The following is a 13,109-nucleotide window of genomic DNA, read 5'->3' on the forward strand; positions in this document are numbered from 1 at the left end:
GAGATTTTCTTCATGTATTTTGCCCTTCAGTTTTGTTGTTGCCAAATAAAAGTGACTTTTTTTAAAAAAATGTTTGAAAATGTATTTGTATGTAATTTAACTGGTTGGAATCATACCTGATTAAAAGGAAAATGGTTGCATTTGGTGGTTGTCAGTAATCTCATCTCCGTGGCATCACTGCTGCAATTCCTCAGGCTAATTTCCTGGGCCAATCACCTTCAGCTACTTTACCAATGACATCCCCTCCATCATAAGGTCAGAAGTGGGGATATTTGCCGATGATTGCACTACTTTCTCAGATACTGAAACACTCCAGGTTCCAAGAAGTAAACTTTGATAATATCCAGGTTTGGGCTGACAAGAATCATTCACACCACAGGAGTGCTAGACACTGATGATCACCCATAGAGACAATTTAACCACTGCTTCTTGACATTCAGTGGTACTTATTAACGTTCAGGGAGTTACCATTGACTAGAAAGAAGGATTGGTCACATACATATGGTTGCTAACAGATCGAGTGAAAGGCTAGTAATTCTGCAACTCGCCTCCTGACATCCCAAAGCCTGTCCATCAGCTGCAAGGCACAAGTTGGCAGTGTGATGGATTACACCCTATTTGCCTGGATGGGTGCAGCTCCAACAATACTCAAGAAGTTCGACACCATCCAGAACAAAGCAGCCTGCTGATTGCACCCACACAAAAAAAAGAAATGCCAGCCACTCCAGTTACAGGAGATTGCAGAAAGTCACCAGAGCTACTTAGGTTGCACATTTCCAGAACCCATGACCAATTCAATCGAGAAAGATAAGGATCGTAAATCCATTGGAACAACAATGCATTTGAGTCACTCCAAGCTTTTCATCGTCTTGATGCGCAAATGTATCACCATTTTTTCATTGCCATTGAGCTAACTTTCTGTATTTACTTCCCTAATGGCATTGTGGGTCAACCTACAGCACAATGACTGCAGTGGTTTAACAACCACTACCTTCTCGAGGGCAACTAGGGATGGACAATAATTGCTGTCCCAGCCAGCAATGAATTAAAAATTATAAGAAAAGTCATTCACAGCAGTGAGGTTGGGTGGTATACAAAATAAAACATCAAATTATGTCCTTCAGGTTAAGCTCAGAAATTTTTTTCCACTGTGGACCACAAATAACGGAAGTGTGTTAGACGGGCAAACATATAGGCAGCAGCTGAGTGCAGAACCAATAGAGTGATAATAGTAAGGTATAAACTGGCCAAATACTGAGGTATAAGCAACTTGAAAGGCGCAGGATACACAAAGTTCTTGGACTGCATTCAGATCAACATTTTTAGCCAGCACATAAAATGCAACAAGAGAGGCTGCAATTCTAGATTTAGTCACAGGAAATGAAGCTGGGAATGGGGATCAAGTAAGAGTGGGACAGCATTTTGGAAATAATGACCATCATTCAAATAGATTTAACATTATTACAGAAAAGAACAAAAATATAACAAAAGTAAAAATTTAAACTGGGACAATACAAACTTTATGAAGATTAGATATAATCTGGCAAAAGTGGACAAAGTACAGTTACTGAAGGGAACGGCTAACGCAAATATACAGGGTGTATTTGAGTCTAAGGGTCATGCAGGCTTAACCCCGCCCCACCAAAAAATAAAATATGTGGTATCACCAAGTCTGTAGTTTGCTGTTTATCCAGAAGCAGAGTGCAGAAAATTAGAGTTGACAACAATCCCAAAAATATGATGTATTTAGAAGCTTTTAGATGTATGGAAAGCAGGAGGGTACGAAGTAAACAAGAAAATTATGAAAACAAACAATTAAAAAAAACATTGAGATGTAAAATTAAACAAAATGAAACAATGTTTTATCAGTGGCTGAACAATAATAGTGATGGGTATATTAGGAATGCGTGTACTAAGTTGTGCCTGTTTGCTGAAGATGTAGACAGAATTCTAAATGAGTATTCTGCCCCCTCAAAAAGGAGCAGACATTCTAAATGAAAAGCACGAGTATGCAGTGTTAAACAAAATAGGCATTATGACAAGGGATATACTGGAGGGTCTTCAATTCTTGAAGCTGGTTAAATCACTAGGGCCAGATACACTTTAAGATAATGTGTTAAAGAAAACTTGACAGCAATGGTCTGAGGAATTTTCCAACTCTCATTAAGTACAGGCAAGATAATGGAGAATTGGAGTCTGTTACCATTAACAATCAGGGAAAAGCAATGAATGGGCCAAATAGGCCATGATCGTTATGGACCAGGCCAAAATCCCTCTAAACATTTCAATAAAGTAGCCCAGACCCTAACTTTGCTCATTGTTTTAAGCAGGTGAAATGCAGATATTCCAGGAGGGATGCAGCTGGTCAATCCCTTAGTTCTAAACAAAACAGAATTTATTGACAAGATTACCAAAGAGGACAGAATACCAAATAAGTTAACCTATCCAAAATCCAACAGATTACCCCAAATTAATGATGGTGTTTCAAATACTTGCAACAATCTCCGTGAACACCCCTTGGCACAAAAGGTAAAACCAAAAACAAAGTCTTGCAGGAGAGAGAGAGGGAGAGATGGCAGCATGGAACATCCTCTTCCATGTAGCTGTTTCTTGGACTAGCAGTCTCAAGCTGCCTGACTGCTTTCAATAAATAGCCAGAGTGCCAAACCGATCAAGCCAGGGAAAAGCTGAATCACTCCCCTTTCATTGTGCAACTGTCTTTTTTTAAAAGAGTTGAAATCTTTTTTGCGTGAGGCAGTTTGTTAGCTATAATCAAATTGGCCCTCTAACTCTTCACACTTCGACGTTTTGGAGTGTCTTTTACAATCTCTATGGAAAACAAAAGCCAATGACAACATCACCTTGTTAAAGGAGCAGCATCATTACAAGATTAGTTGGTCTGACCTCCGTGATGGCCAAGATACCTGAATCAATACTGAAAGATAAGAATAATGGTTAATTAACTGGACATAAATCAATCAAGGATAGTTTAGATGGCTTCATTATGAGCTTAATTGAAATTTGAAGATGTTGCAAGAAGGATTGGTGAAGAATGTGCAGTGTTCATTGTCTAGCAGGAAGCAGCTCAAACTGCAATCAATAACTTAATACCATTCCAAGACAGAGCAGTCTGCAAGATATACTGAACACATTGACCAAAATTCCCAGAGTGTCTTCTTTCAATCCCAGGTTTAGTAACACCTGGAAGGACAAGGGCAGTATGCACATGGAAACAGCAATCTGAGCTGTAAATTTCACTATTCCTTTATTACTGCTTGGTTAAAATCATGGAATTCATCCTTGAAACCAATCATAAGAAAACAGAAAAATAAAAAAAAGACTCATACAATCTGTTATATAACTTGCTATCTTGCTCGCATGTTTCATCTCTTCTCTCCTTATTACTCTTTCAGATATGTTCTGCTGGTTTTTAAGAATGTTCCACTCCCCTGGCTTCCAACTAATCTTCTGCTTTTCATCTTGCTTCAATGTTGTCCCTGATGTCTGCTGTCAGCCATGATTGCCTCATCCTCCCAATAATATGTTTCTTCTTCCTTGGGATGAATCTTTGCTGTACGTTGCAAATTACCCCGAGAAACCCCTGCTATTGCTGCTCCACCATTTTCCCTGCCAGCTTTCCTTCCAATCAACTCTGACCAGCTCCTTACTCATGTCTTTGCAGTTATCTTTAGTCACTTGCAACACCATTACATCTTCCATCAAGCTTCTTCCTCTGAAACCGCAGGGTGAATGCTTTCATATTAGGGCCACTGTCCTCAAGGGATCCTTCGCTGTCACCTCCCTACCTCCCTAATTATGTCTGATTCATTACACATCTTTAAATACATAACTGCCTATCTTTGAATGGGTTCTACGTAATGTAGCTCCCCACCAGAGAGAAAAAAAAATGTAGACATTCCACAAATTTCTTTCCTTGAGATTGGCCATGAAACTATTTTCCCTGTCCATCTGCAAATTGGACTCTCACATGATGATTGTAACAGTGCCTTTCTTACACCATTTTTTGTCTCTGCATCTATTTCCTTCTGAATATACTGACTACTGCGAGGAGGCTTGTACAAACTTGCCATCAGGGTCTGTTTCCCTTTGCAGTTCCGCATCTCTACCCACAAAGCATCTATGTCTTCTGACTCTATTTCTTGTTATTAATGTAATTTCGTTTCTTACAAAAAAGGTATTCCCGCTCCCTCTGGAAATCTGCCTACCCTTACAACAGGACATGTAACTTTGTATAGTTCTTAACCTCCACTTCCCTTTCAGGTACATCTCTATCATACCCATAATATTGTACCATCCAACTTCAAACTGCATTACAAGCTCATTTATCTTGTTTCATATACTGCCTGTGTTTATGTACAACACCCTCAGTCCTGCATTGACTGACCTCTTTCTTGTAGTTGATCCCTCATCTGACCTCCTTAAGTTTAGATTTCTGACTCTTTTCAGACTCTCTGAATTGCCACTTGTTCTGAAGACTTTAACCTGTGTTGAGCCCTGCCTGCCTTTCAAATTTTCCAAGTTTTTCAAGAGGCAGAAACTGACACCCCCACACTGCATCCCCACTACTTAATTTAAACCCTATCAAGATCTCTAATTGTGCCATTCATCTGGACTCTGGACTGAAAATGATTTTGATAGAGCCCATAATACCTGGAACAGTTCAGTATTTCAAAGGTACTGGTGCTAATATCTCATGAACTCAAAACCGTTTCTACGAAGCAATCCTTGAGCTGAGCCTTAACCTCTTTAATCTTGTTGAGCGTTCGCCAATGAAATCCTGGCTCAGGTAGTCATCCATTTTGTTTATGCTTTTAAATTTATCTCCTAATTGCTCATATTCCCTTAGCAGGACCACTTTCCTCTTTCTACCTACACCATTCATTGGCAGGTGGACCACAACAACTTGACATTTCCCCTCTAAGTCCAAGGTCTTCTGCAGGCTGAATGAATACATGTCCGAAGAAGGGTCAATGGACCTAGAACGTCAAATATCCTTTCTCTCCACAGATTCTGCCAGCCATGCTGAGTTTTTCCAGCAATTTATGATTTTGTTTCTGATTTCCAGTTCTTTCAGTTTTTTTTTTGTTTAGTGAGTAAGGAATTCAGTACCGAAATCTGGAGAACTTCTTCACGAACAGCCTTCCCGCTATAAACGAACACTTATTAACTTTTGCAAACTTTTACTTCCCGTCACTCTGTAATGTAAGATTCAACTTGCCATTTTCCTGTGTTTTTCATGTGTTTTAACTTGTGACTAGCCTGTCACATGGTTGTAAGTTTGTTATTTCTATATTCATTATAAGATATACACGTAGAAAAGCACTGCATTTTCAATGCTGCCATCTGGTCTTCCAAATCGAGATGCTCCTCCAGATCGCTTCAACTAAATTAAAGGTCAGCTCAACTGACACCCCGTCAAGAAAGATTTTATACATTGTAAATATTTGCCATTTTCAAAATTAGACCATATCTACTTGAATTTTGAACACTTTGAAAAAGAGTTGATTCATCTATAGCTCTTTAAACTGTCCAAATTATTCACAACCCCTTTATTTTCTCCTTTCTTATTGGGTTAGAAAGAAATAGTTTATAGGCATCTTACTCTGCCCGTTTCAAAATTTCATCCCATTCCTTTCCTTATACGTCGTTTCTAGCCCAGTTAATATTTGGGCCAATCGAATCCCAAGATGCCTGACTTCTTTTTTTGCATTTATTTGAGACTTACCTTCCTACTTCGCTCTCGTTCCAGCTTCGAGTTGGTTCTGTAACACAGTGTCAGTTGGGCTCCTATGAATGTCATTACTTTCAAACTTATGTTCATGTTTGATTATCCTTATATAAGCGTGTCCCACCTCACAGTTATGAAAGCTTAGTTAACCAGCAGTGCAAATGTCAACATCTCTGATATCTTGCCGACAAAGCCTGTAACTTGAAATGTTGAGTTGCCCTCCCTGCTCATCGTTCAAGTCCTGCATTATTTACCAAGTTGCTTATGTTTGACATGTTAAAATAAGTGGGGATGAGGACTCCCTGAGTGGCCTAATTATATTTTGGAATATTGTGCAAAGCTGAAGCAGACATCAGTATGGGGAGTCCTTAGATGGATGGTGATTTCTTATTATAGGATCAGGTTGAGGAACTATAGCAGCTTGAGGATACACATTACAAATTTGATCTATTAAACGAAATAACCACAGTTGAAAAAGACAATTGCATTCGGGATTGAAGTGCAACAGTCCTTGGAGGACACTCTAAAATTTGACTGAAAACAAACCAACAGAATTTTGTGATCCATGGAACAGTGTGAAATGCAGAGAATGACTTGGTTTTGTTCGAATAATCAAAACCAATACTGAAAGACTAAAAATCCCAATTTCCACTTGTGAATTGAGGTGATCAAAATTAATTACTGCTTATGTCTTAACAATTCAATATGAGTACTAGGTGTATTCCATTACAACAGGGAGTTTACTCAGGTGTTATAACATGTTTGCCAACTGTTTCTCAATGCGCATCAAAGTTTAATGATGTTTGAATCCATTCAGGAGATATCACTGGATATAAATTAAAGGCTCTGTGCATGCATTACCTCAGAACTTCATTCGTGGAGATTCCTGTGGAATCACTTCACAAGTGAGGATTGGAAAAATATGAAAACATTTCACAGCATAATGAAAATATACTACACAATTCTTGCTGTGATTGGTGTCCCTGGTAAGTGATTATGACCATTGACATTGTTCAAATCTGCCTCGATTCTGGTTTACTATGACTGATAATGTTGTATGATGTAGTAGTATACATTATGGAGACAATTGATCAGTGATATCACATTGTCATTGAAGCATTCTGAATTGCATCTGCATTTTCAATCCATTGTTGAGACAAACAACAAGCTTGTTTGTAACTCATGAATCTCTCGATTGTAACATTATAACATAGAACAGAGAACATTACAGCGCAGTACAGGTCCTTCGGCCCTCAATGTTGTGCCGACCTGTCATACCAATCTGAAGCCCATCAAACCTACACTATTCCATGTGTGTCCATATGCTTGTCCAATGACGACGTAAATGTACTTAAAGTTGGCGAATCTACTACCGCTGCAGGCAAAGCATTCCATACCCTTACTACTCTCAGACTAAAGAAACTACCTGTGAAGTCTGTCCTATATCGATCACCTCTCAATTTAAGGCTGTGCCCCCTCGTGCTCACCGTCACCATACTTGGAAAAAGACTCTCTCTATCCACCCTATCTATCTCTCTGATTATCTTATATGTCTCTATTAAGTCAACTCTCAATCTTCTTCTCTCGAACGAAAAGAGCCTCAAGTCCCTCAGCCTTTCCTCATAAGACCTTCACTCCATACCAGGCAATTAAATCTCCTCTGCACCCTTTCCAAAGCTTCCACATCCTTCTTATAATGCGGTGACCAGAATTGTATCCAATACTTCAAGTGTGGGCGCACCAGAGTTTTGTACAGCTGGAGCATACCTTCATGGTTCGGGAACTCGATCCCTCTATTAACAAAAGCTAAAACACTGTATTACTTTCAATGAAAGTTTGTACACAGCAGAACAAGACTTGTAACACTGTGCAGAAAAAGGTATTGTCAGCAAAACTTAGTGCAGAATTCTGAGTCTGTGGCCAGAATTGTGCATTCAACGTTCGTGACCATGTGTCTGTCATTTTTGAATAATGCTCAGTGTGCATCACTAATTGCAGTGGAGCAAGTTCCTTCAATTTTCGTATGATTCATTCAGTGACAGATTCCTGAAATCCATGAAGTGGATACCATTGAATTATCAATATAATTCAATGGCATGCATCTTGTGATAATGAGAGATAATCAAGGGAAAAACATGGCCAATCAAATACATAGCCAAGAGAAATTATCGCGTTGTGTGAAGTTGATCAATATTGATTTACTTTCACTTGATCTGTACGAAAAGGAACAGATGGTATCTATTTATTAACAGGGAAATAGTAGCATAGCATGACTAATTTCATTCAAATCATCTGTGCAGCAACTTATTCTTAGCCTGAAAGTAGTTACTGCAAACACGTTCATTGTTTTGGTTGTAAATGATCCGTTTCTTCGAACAGTCCTCGAATTATTGAATCGTGATTGCTGTTCTCATTCATGATCTACCCATTATAGAACTGAACATTCCATTGTGATTGTTAAATTGTCCACTTCTCTAACTGATATTTGATGGACCAGTAATTCCCTTTTGGTTCAGAGACTGAACACATCGCAGGCTTTCTGATTATCTCTCATTATGACAAGATGCATGCCATTGAATTATATTGATATAAGTCAGCCATTGATACACACAGCAATCAGTCTGAGAACTATAAATATTAATGTTGTTAAATCATTAGTAACTAAATGAATAGTGCATTGATTCAATAAGTAAAAATCTGATCCATGAAATGATAAAATGATACTGAAAATGTTGTATTAATATTCAAGTTACTAAGAATGACATAAAACAGTCAGCATTAGAACACATAACTTAATTATTGTAGGTGCTAACATTCCAAATGAGATTTCTCTCACCCCTCTTTACTTTGCCAAATGATGACGAAATTCTGTTGTAAATTAATTCATGTCCCTACCAATTTTTCCCTGATTGAATTCTGTGCTATTCACCACAACTGCATCAAGTTAAAGTGTCTTTCACATGTTAAACACTACCTGCTTAAAGATATTCGTCCTTCATGTCAACCATGTTTATTTAACATCATTGAGTTGATAACTGCTTCAAGTAGAGGTTCCAAAACTGGAAATATCTTATGTGTGACCACCCGAGCAAACAATTCAGAATTTATTCAGGCGTTTATTGCATCTGCCTCAAACTATGCCTTTTCCCGGAAAAAAGTTGCAACATTTCTGTTGTTCAACATTTCATTTATCAACATGGAGATCACAATTGTGCAAATTTCATTAATTATATTCCAAAGAGTTTTATTGACTTTGAGATGTTGGTGTTGGACTGGGGTGGACAAAGTTAAAAAATCACACGATACCAGGTTATACTGTTACAGATTTATTTGGAAGCACGAGCTTTCAGAACACCACTCCTTTATCACCGTCTGATGTAGGTGGGATGTTCAGAAAGCTAGTGCTTCCAAATAAACCTCTTGAACATAATCTGGTGTTGTTTGATTTTTAAGAGTTTTCTGCAATTGCTGATTTTTAGTTTATTTCATCTACTATACAAATAAATCTCCATGTATTGTTTATTGTTCTATGATGTTACTGATTTATTTTGTGACTTTATATTATATGTAAATATGCACATCTTTAGTCCTCCTTAGTTGCAACACCAATTGCCATGTTTCAGATGTTAATTTGTGATGGTTTTTTTTGATACATTTATTGCATTGATTTATGAGAGTTTTCTTCTGATCCTCAAGATACCTCTTTCCCCTCACTCTCAAATTTTGTAATTCACGCATTGTATTTTACAGTTAATTTAACGGCAATTGCAATAATCTCAAGTGGAAGATGTGGCCTCTCGACCTGCACCATTCGCTATCTGGTGTCCATGGCAATGGAGATCTAATGGTTATCATCAATGGGATCATATTGTGGAGGATTAATTCTTATCATTTCATAGTTCCTTTCCTGAACATCACTCCTGTCTGTAGTGTAATCATTGTCCTGTTTTATGCAGCCACAGAATGTTCAGTCTGGTTCACTGTTACTTTCGCTTTTGATCGATTTGTGTCCATTTGTTGTCAGAAGCTGAGAACAAAATATTGTACTGGGAAAAACACAAGTCTGATTTTAACAACAACTTGCATTTTGATCTGTTTAAAGGACATTCCATTTTACTTTACTTTTGAAGCTGGGGAGGTAATTAACAATGTTCCCTGGTTTTGTAATGAGAAAGGAAGCTACTACACTCATCCTGGCTGGATGGCATTTGACTGGTTTGATAAACTTTTATCTCCATTGCTTCCGTATGTTTTAATTTTGTTATTCAATGCGCTGACTGTTAGATATATTTTAGTCATCAGCCAGGTCCGTAAGGGACTGAGGGTTCATTGTGAAGGGGAGAATCACCATGACCCAGAGATGGTGAGCAGAAGGAAGTCTATGATTTTACTCTTTGCCATATCTGGAAGCTTCATTCTTTTGTGGCTTGTGTATGTTGTAGACTTCTGCTTTTACAACATCATTGGAATTATCCCAGAACATTACAATGATTCTTTATATATGTTATCTGAATTTGCATTTATGCTGGCCAGTTTAAATTGCTGCACAGACGCATTTATTTATGTGGTGACTCAATCCAAGTTCAGACAGCAATTCAAGAGCACCATGAAACATCCAGTCGCGTTATTTATCAAATTCCTTAATAAACAAAACAATTAAAAATACTCAGAGGTGCAGTATATAAGTGTAGGAATGCTAGGAAAACAGTAATAGTAAGTCACACTCCTATGTCTTTTGAAAGTAGGAATAAGCATTTGCAGAATATTTCTAATATTTGTTTGCTATACTGATTAATTCTAAAGTAACCATGTTCCACACTACTTTCGGAGAGCACTCACCACACAGCTCACAACGCCTCACGATTAATCATGGAAGGAAAAGAAATTCCCATCTTGCCCATTGACATCAAAAGAAACCTGTCACTACCACTGTCAAATATTGAAAAGGAAACTAGGGGTAAAGCAAGCGTTTTACCCCTTGCAGCTGTATCTTGAGGATAAATCTGAACAATCCGTTCTTGATTTCCCCTTAAAATTTTTCTCACAAGTGGCAGTACCTGGGTGTGTATGACCCTGATCCATGCAGCTGGCAACTCTTACGGACAAAGTTACATCGACACATTTCTTATTATTTTCTGCACGTCTAATGGGAAAGAACGATTCCGATTATGAGGGACTTGTACAAAGAAAGCTGATTACTTCCTATCACAGGATGATTTAAGATACTCACTGCAGTATTTACTCCTTTTTGGAAGGGTTTGAAGTTGCTGGTTAAACATTGGGAACGTGCATTTGAATTCGGCAAGAGGAAAATAAATCTGGTAATGGGAGTGTGTAAAAATATAAAATATCTTCTGGAAGCGCAACGATATTAAATTAACTGCTTCAAAGAAGTAGAATGCATTTGTTAGGCATGATTTTCTGAATATGAAAACATCCCAAATGTACTTAATCTGTGCGTTACTCAGTGCTCTGATGTTATTTAAATTGCACTCAAAATTTTTCTCCACCATAAATGTTAAGCTTAGTAAAATGTAGTTAACTTATTTTTGTGTCCTTCCCTTATGAATAAAGGCAATATGTTTTCCAAACTTCTGGCACTTTTCCAAAATTTGGAGTCTTGGAAGATTGCTATTATTGCATCCAATACCTCTGTACTTTTATTCTTTACTATTTGGGATACATCCTATCAGGTCCGTGTGACATATTAGATTTTAGCCGCATTAGTTTCCCTAGCATTTATTCTCCTGCACCAATTATTGCATGTGTTTAATCTCCACCTTTTCCCCCTTGATTCTTTACCACTTTGGGTTGTTATCTGTACTTTCGACAATTACAATTGATGTAAAATTGATTTAACTCCCCAGTCACTTTCTGGTTTCTCATTTAATTTTCCTCTGCCCAAATCTCTAACAGACCAATGTTCACATTGGCCTCTTTCTTGATTGTTTTATGTTGAAAGAAGCTTTTGTTTTCCATGTTAATATTCCTTTAAGATTTAGTCTAAAAGTTTATATTGTCCCTGTTTATTTTTCTGTAATAATCTTTTGTTAGTTCTTAATATTCATTTCAGGTTTACTCGGAAAGTTGGTATTACCTTTGTTTATTATGCTTTGATCATCTTTTGTTAGTTCTTAAACAATCCCAATCCTCTGACATGTAAATAGATTAGAGAAACTTGCATTTCACGATTGACGTAGCTTAGTTATAAAGACATGAATTATATTCATTGAACAAGCTAAGTTGATATTATTGGGTTTAATTATAACTAAAGCAGATCTCGATGCTATCACATGATGTGACTGTTCTTAGCTTCCTTTGAAATGCACTATGGCTTTATGAACAACTAGAAGACATTAATCTAATATTATTGAATCACAGTTACTGGTGAAGTTTTAGCTTATATGTAACATAGATTCAGGCTTCCAATTTTCGACAAGACAGAATGAGTCGATTCCCAGCTTTTCGTCCTCATCAAGAAATCGTAATCACAGCTATATCCTTGTACCAGCTTGTTTTCTTCTTTTAAGTACGTTCAACACTTGTATTAAGTTTAACTTAGTTACAAATGCTTTATTTTGCAATTGTATAATCCTTTAGACTTAGCATACCTTGTATAAAAATTTCTTGAAGTTAGTTTTTTTTTATCTTCGGCAAAACATTTGACTTTAAATTATAAAGTGCAACTTGAAAGTGTTTTCCGATATTCAAACACAGCACAACCAAAAGCAAAAGAAATACTCTACTGAGATATATCTGTTTGATTTCATGGGAGTTTGAATAAATGTGGTGAAGATTGTGACATAAGCTCAGGGTATTAATTATTGAATCCAAACTGCAAATGCCATCCTTTTACTTTAACAATGATGTTAACAACATTTCAAATTATCTGTTACCTCTGGAAACTAAGAATAGCAAAACTTAATGAAGAAAATGGGATAATTGATAACTGACAACTTTAGGAACACATCGGGAAATGATATCAGTCAATGACTGTCGCCATCTTGAGCCAATCATTAACTATGAAGAGCTGGAAATCCTTACCTTCTGATATATTCACTGTCCTACCACGTACCTACTGTGAGGGAACTCACAGCTTGCTAATCCCTCACAAGATCGATTATGACAGTTGCAACAGTAAAATAAGTTCTTATGAGACAAGTATGAGTGTGTTCAATCATTAATCCCAAAATATTAGTATGCAGATGTCAAAATTAATTCGGAAATCCATTAGAATGTTACTGGTTATCGTAAGAGGAATTGAATATAAAATTGGGAGTTTTGTGTAGGTTTCTGATGATGTTATAAAGGGCAATGTTGACGCATCATGTGGTGCATGGTATGAAGTGTTGGTCATATT

General features: G+C 37.3%; 1 pseudogene; it reads left to right on the forward strand.

Moving 5' to 3' along the window:
• Positions 1 to 6,671: 6,671 nt before the first annotated feature.
• On the forward strand, positions 6,672 to 10,409 carry LOC148140670 (putative G protein-coupled receptor 139; annotated as a pseudogene).
• Positions 10,410 to 13,109: the final 2,700 nt, after the last annotated feature.

This window comes from Chiloscyllium plagiosum, unplaced genomic scaffold (assembly GCF_037043375.1).
Source record: "Chiloscyllium plagiosum isolate Xiang-an unplaced genomic scaffold, Cpla_swu_hap1 HiC_scaffold_35, whole genome shotgun sequence".
Classification (NCBI taxonomy): domain Eukaryota; kingdom Metazoa; phylum Chordata; class Chondrichthyes; order Orectolobiformes; family Hemiscylliidae; genus Chiloscyllium; species Chiloscyllium plagiosum.